The sequence below is a fragment of the Mirounga leonina genome, unplaced genomic scaffold, assembly GCF_011800145.1.
Source record: "Mirounga leonina isolate KUSES-001 unplaced genomic scaffold, KU_Mleo_1.0 Mir_128, whole genome shotgun sequence".
Lineage (NCBI taxonomy): Eukaryota > Metazoa > Chordata > Mammalia > Carnivora > Phocidae > Mirounga > Mirounga leonina.
In genome coordinates, this window is record NW_023270320.1 from 31707263 (window position 1) to 31713739 (window position 6477).

The 6477-nt window shown below is 44.6% G+C and overlaps 1 pseudogene; it reads left to right on the forward strand.

Moving 5' to 3' along the window:
* Window positions 1–2934: 2934 nt before the first annotated feature.
* On the forward strand, window positions 2935–4179 carry LOC118009817 (annotated as a pseudogene).
* The last annotated feature ends 2298 nt before the right edge of the window (window positions 4180–6477 follow it).

Genomic DNA, 6477 nt, shown 5'->3' on the forward strand with positions numbered 1-6477 from the left:
GAAATTCAGAGAGTGTAGGGAAGTCACTCTCCGTGGTCTTAACTGTGATTATACTAAAGCAGTGCAATCTCACCAGGGCATCCAGAATCTGGGCAGAATCCCAGCTCAGCAAGTTGCCGACACCCATGCACCTGCTTGCAGTTGCCACTTGAGAATAATCTCTTCTACTTTCCTAAAGCCACAGATTCTTGGCAGTGTCTATCCACAATCTTCCCAGCAAGAAAGACATGCAAGTGAAGTTTTCAGGATTGATGGATTGATGCCTTGCACAGCACAGTTCAGGATGGTGTGAAATATGCTGAGTATCGACAAGTAACATCAGGCACATCTCAACCCATTAAATTGCCATTTCCAGTATAAGCAAATGATTAAATATCTGAATATGTATTTACACAACTGATCTTTGAATAAATGTTACATGCTTTATAATCCTTAAATTATATTTAGAGTGTACTGCAATGGCCCTGCAAATATCACAGGATATACCATTTTTATTTTATTTTAAAAGTACTAAATAAAAACACCAAAGGTAACTCAAATTAATCAATTGTTAAAACTACCCTTTGCTTGGAAGGAGTCATTTAGTATATAGAATTCTATAACTTATTAGCTGAGGAGCCTGTGCATTTTTAATAAAATAATTATATGGATTACAAAACACTCTATGTAAACTTTTTTTTGTTGTTGTTGTTAAATTCTGTGGGTAAAATATTGTAAGTTTATAGCAAGTTTTGTTTCTTCAGAGCCGGTGCTATGAAGTCCAATATATCCTTTGCATCTCTGTCTTCTAAGTTCTTAAAAATGCAATACAAAATGAATTAATTACTGAAGAATGCAACAACATGGATGTCAAAAAACACTACACTGAGTAAAAGAAGCCAGACATAAAAGATTATGTTCCATATGATTCTGTTCACATTAAACTCAAGAAAAGCCTAATATAATATAGTGACAGAAAACAGATGAGTTGCCTAGGACTGGGGCTGGAGCAGGATCGGCTGGGAAGGTGCAGGAAGGAATTTCTGAAGTAATGGAACTATTCTATATGTTGATTTGGGTGGTGCTCACATGGGTGCGGACATTTATCAAGACACTATGAAATGCGCTCTTCACTATGGATGCCGTTTATATAAATTATATTTCAACGAAGTGTGTTAAAAAAAAGAAAAGAAACAAACAACAGAAAGAACTGTCAGATTCACCCAGGGTGGCAAAAGCAGTTTCAGGGAGGAGGGGACGTAGAGATACTGAAAGGTCGAAGTCATGGCGGGTAGGAGGCAAGGGGGTGCAGTTTTCAGGAAAACCCTGCCCCGGGAAATGCTCCCAAGAGTGAGGAGTCCGTCTGGATGATCGTTATCCTCAAATCTCTTGGAAGAAGCAAATGTTTTTCCTCTGGGACTCAGAGCAGTGAGGAAGGAAGAAGAGTCGGGGAGCGAGATGTTTCCCTTCCGAGGCGACTGCATTCCCTCTGAGCCGAGCAGCCGCTGGGCTCGGGCAGGAGCGCGGGTTTGCTGCGTCCTGCTGTGGGGCTCGGTCCCCCTTCCTCGCGCCTCCCACAGCTTCGCGTGCAGCGGCGATCGCGTGGCTCTGGTGGGCAAGGAGGAGAGTCCCAGCCTTGCCGCCCCCTCGCTGTAAGACTGGGCCATATGATCTCACTGATAGGAGGAATTCTTAATCGCAGGAAACAAACTGAGGGTTGCTGGAGTGGGGGCTGGGGTGGGAGGGATGGGGCGACTGGGTGATGGACACTGGGGAGGGTATGTGCTCTGGTAAGCGCTGTGAATTGTGCAAGACTGTTGAACCTCAGATCTGTACCTCTGAAACAAATAATGCAATATATGTTAAGAAAAAAAAAAAAGAAGAAGAAGAAGGTAGCAGGAGGGGAAAAATGAAGGGAGGGGAATTGGAGGGGGAGACGAACCATGAGAGACGATGGACTCTGAGAAACAAACTGAGGGTTCTGGGGGGGAGGGGGGTGGGAGGATGGGTTAGCCTGGTGGTGGGTATTGAGGAGGGCACATTCTGCATGGAGCACTGGGTGTTGTGCACAAACAATGAATCATGGAACACTTCATCTAGAACTAATGATGTAATGTATGGGGATTAACATAAGAATAAAAAAAAGAGAGAAAAAAAAAAAAAAAGACTGCGGCCACATTACTTAAACTCTGGTTCGGTTTATTCTTTGGTAGCCGAGAGCCCTCGTGCGAGTGTTAAAGGAGGCAGCGCGTATCAAGCGCCTCACGCAGTGATTGACACGTAGAAGGCGTTGCATGGATGCGCGTATTTCTAAGCTGCGGTGATAAAGGCAAGATCTTTAGTTCCATTCTTAGTCACTGTTCTGTATCTCTTACGTTTTGTGAGAAAATGTACACATCGAATTGTCTCTGCCCCTCCTCCATCTCAGCTGGGGTTAGAAGTCGCCGGAAGTGGCCCGCCTTTCTTGTGAGTTGATTTCAAGCAGAAAAGTCCCGCACTAAGTGTAACTCCGTGACGGGCGGGAATCCTGGTCGTCTTAACAATGACCCCCAAAGACCTCCACACCCCAATCCCGGAATCTGTGAATACTCTGCCTGGTAAAAGGAGGCTTGCAGGTCTGATTAAGTTAAGCATCTTCCGATGGGGAGATTGGCCTAGATTATCCAGGTGGGTTCAATGTAATCCCAGGTCCTTATAAAAGGGAGCAGGCAGCTCGAGCAGTAGTAGGTGGTGTGATGGTGGAATCCGGGGTTTCGGGTGCTTTGAAGACCGGGTTGGGAGCCAAGAAACACAGGCAGCCTAGAGACGCTGAGAAAGGGGAGCAAGGAATTCTTCCCTGCAGTCTCCAGGGGGCCGGCTTGACTTTAGATTCCTGGCGGTAAATTAACTCATCTTTGTTATCTTAAGGGACTGTGGTCCGCGTGTCGTCCACGGGGACAGAAGTGCTTGGTCCCGATGTCCGACCATGGAGAGGTGAGCCTTCCGCCCGATGCCGGGTGAGCGCGCTCTCTCAGAGGGGTTGGTAGCGCAGTGGAGACAGAGGAACACGTTCCGCCCAGACGGTACCTGGGCTCTGCAGTCGAGATTATCCAAAGGCATGCATTTACTCTGAGGAAGGCTACATGGAACATGCCTTCATCCTCTATAACAAAGTAGAGCCTGCTCTTTTTTGAGAAACGCCCAAACATGGAGATTACAAATCAGCTGTCATTCCTGAAAAGAAAGACACAGTAAAGGCGAAGGAGACTTCACTTCCCAAAGCAGAGAGCTGAAGGCGGAGCTATTAAAATAATATACCGAAGAATATATAGAACGCAATGAAGAAAAGAAGAGGGAAGCGGAAGACCTTGCCCGGACCGCGGCCATCCAGCAGGCAGGAGCTGGAGAAGCAGCTGCAGAGGGCGGCCCCGCAGAAGAAGCCCAGGCCTTTGAGGAGATGATCCGGAACCAGGAGGTGGAAAAGGAGCGACTGGAAACTGTGCGGGGCTTGGGGAAGGTGGGCCCTGGCCTGGGCGGCCCCGCTGGTGCCTGACTTGGAGAAGCCCTCCCCCGTCATGCTCCCGAGGGCACCTGCCGCACCCGCACAGATGCCGGTGGTGGACAGGTCCTGGAACCCTGGAGCACTGAGCAACTCAAAAGCACTCCTGCAATCGCCGGACTGTTGCACGTGGTGGCTCTGTTCGCGGGTGCTAACACTGCCGGGGGAGGAGGGGGTAGAGACATGTGCGATTCTCTGTGCGAAACTGATGAGGAATGAATTTGCCATGACCCATGTTGTCATCGCCAAGCAAAGTGCAGGTCTGATCATCACGGCAACAGCGAAGAGCTTTTCCTCCTACAGGATCAGCAGGTTCTCTGCAGACTGGGCTGGATGCATACTCATCCTCAGCACCTTGCTCTTCAGTGTTGACCACCACGCTCCTTGCTCGTACCCGATGATGTTGCCAGAGTCCATACCCATTGTTTGCTCCCTCCGAGTTCCAGGAAGCTGGATTCTTTAACTCACCATGGACTGAAGGAGGTTTCTTCTTGTTGCCAGAGAGGATCTTATCCACACAGCAAGGATGCCCCCCTCTCTTCTGCAGCAACGTGGCCCTTGTGGCCAGAGCCGTGACCATCACAGACCTTCCATTAGAACTTGACTCCAACACTTCCCCACCAAGAACTATAAAACCATCTTTGTGTACTGTAGCCACTTAATTTAAACTTTCTGGAAAGCTCTGGAAGCTTTTTTTTTTTTTTTTGAAGATTTTTATTTATTTCTTTGACAGAGAGACACAGCAAGAGAGGGAACACAAGCAGGGGGAGCGGGAGAGGGAGAAGCAGGCTTCCCGCTGAGCAGAGAGCCTGATGCGGGGCTTGATCCCAGGACCCTGAGATCACGACCTGAGCTGAAAGCAGTCGCTTAACGACTGAGCCACCCAGGCGCCCCTGGAAGCTTTTTTAGACAATTGAAAGTATCACCTGGGGGAGAACTGATTTTCTATTTCTGGTTTGAAAAGAAATAATTGGCTGTATTTTTTTTTCCTTAGGCAAATGTGGAAAATAGCATGATTATGTTAAGAACTTTTCAGTCTGTCTGCAGCTAAAACATTAAGTTGAATGGTAACATGAACACATAGATTGACCAGTTATCTTTTTTTTTTTTTTTTTTCTCCGCTATCCTTCTAACTACTCTGCCAACTTGTTTATCATTTACCTTTGGAATTATTAAGGGCATCTATGCAGAAACTTGGAAGCCATTTAGAAAATCTTTTAGTTTTCCTGTGGTTTATGGCAATATTAATGATGCTTATTACAGGGTGAGGGACAGTTCACTCTGTCTGACCAGATGGTGAGGCTTGAAAATGCTGAAGAATTATTTTGTCAGGGAGTATTGTTATCTAACAAAAATTTCAGGATATTTTTTCCTCTACAATGAAATAACTTAAAAGGGGGTACTGTTTGTGCCAATTTGTAGCAGCCATAGGAATCTGCTATGGGTATGTTAGATGACTTGGGTGAAGATCCACAAATTCTCTGCGGAAGTCTCTAGAGTAACCTTGAACCTAAGACTATATTCCTGATCCAATTTCCCTGAAGCTGCTCACTATTATGGCCCCTTTAATTGGAGGTTTCTTTGAGATTCAGTGACCATATATTCCCCCATCTTTCCTCCCTGTAGGTTTAGAGGGAAAGACCTCTACCCTGCCATCAGGCAACTGGCAATATAACAACCATATTGCTTTTAACTATTCATTTTTTAAAATATGTGCTGTTGGTTACAAGGGTCTCGCTGAGCTAGCCATGGAATGACCCAGGGCAAACTCATCATTTCTAATGAGATAAACATAAAGTTCTCTGTTTTAACTGCAGCTAGAAAGAGAAGAAGGGAAGTTTGTTTTTTTTGTTTTGTTTTTTCCTACAATCTCATAAGCACATTTATACTTAGAGGCCACTTGAGACTTCGGAAGGAAAAGGTGGGATAGTTTAGAGAAGTGAAATTAAAATTAACGCATAGCCACATCATTCTAGACAGTGAAAGTTATTTACAGTAACTACCTTTTAGGAAGAACTGCTCAAAGGATTGTAGTGTGTTTTTTTGCTGCCTTGCAAGTTATTTGAAAGAGCTGAAGGTGTTCAGACTAACGATTTTGAGACGAACACTGTGGGTTGAATCACTTTAGTGATAATGAAACGTTCACTTATGAAACAAGCTTTTGCAATGGTTATAATTGGAAAGGCATGGTTTAGAGAAAAATGCTATATTTAAAACTATTTTAACTTTTTGTTCTAAATGTAAGAGGAAGGATAGAGGAAACAGTCTTTTTAAATATTTGTTTTTAAATGAAGGTAGATGGAAATTCTTGAAAGTACTTGTTTCAAGGTACTTTCTTAAAAGATGAGACTACAAGGCTTCAAAACGCTCAGAATCTTGATCTAGGACAGTTTCTCAACTTTGACTGCAGGTTCAGAGAAATCAAGTGGAGAGATTTCAAAATCTATGGGCACCTTATTCTTAGCACCAGAGATTGGTTTAATTGGTTTGGGGTGCAGCCTGAGTTGGTGTTAAAGCTGATTTCTCCCCAGGTGGTTGTAACAGTCAGGCTGGCCTGCCTGCTACATCCTGCTTTTCTTACCAAGATCTATAAAATGGTTAGACTCCATCCTTACCCTAGGCTATGCCCTCTCTGTTAAAACAAATTTTGGCAGGCTGAGCCTTAGGGAGCTTGATTTTCAACATGACATTGCTTTCTTCATGAAGCACTGGTTCAGTCTAAGCCTGATACACAGAACGGTTGCCTCAATTATTTTATAAACTAAGTATTATCTAAGTATCTAAGACCTCTGCCATCAATTTTATCTTCCCATAAAATTAAGAACCCCTCAAAGGTGAATAAAGGATCTAATAGGAATTCACTCTGAGGGAAATAAAATGACTGATGCATATGAAACAATCCTCAAGTTAATCACATATTAATCACCCCTGAAATTTGGGGGTGGGGGGAATTCATTGGC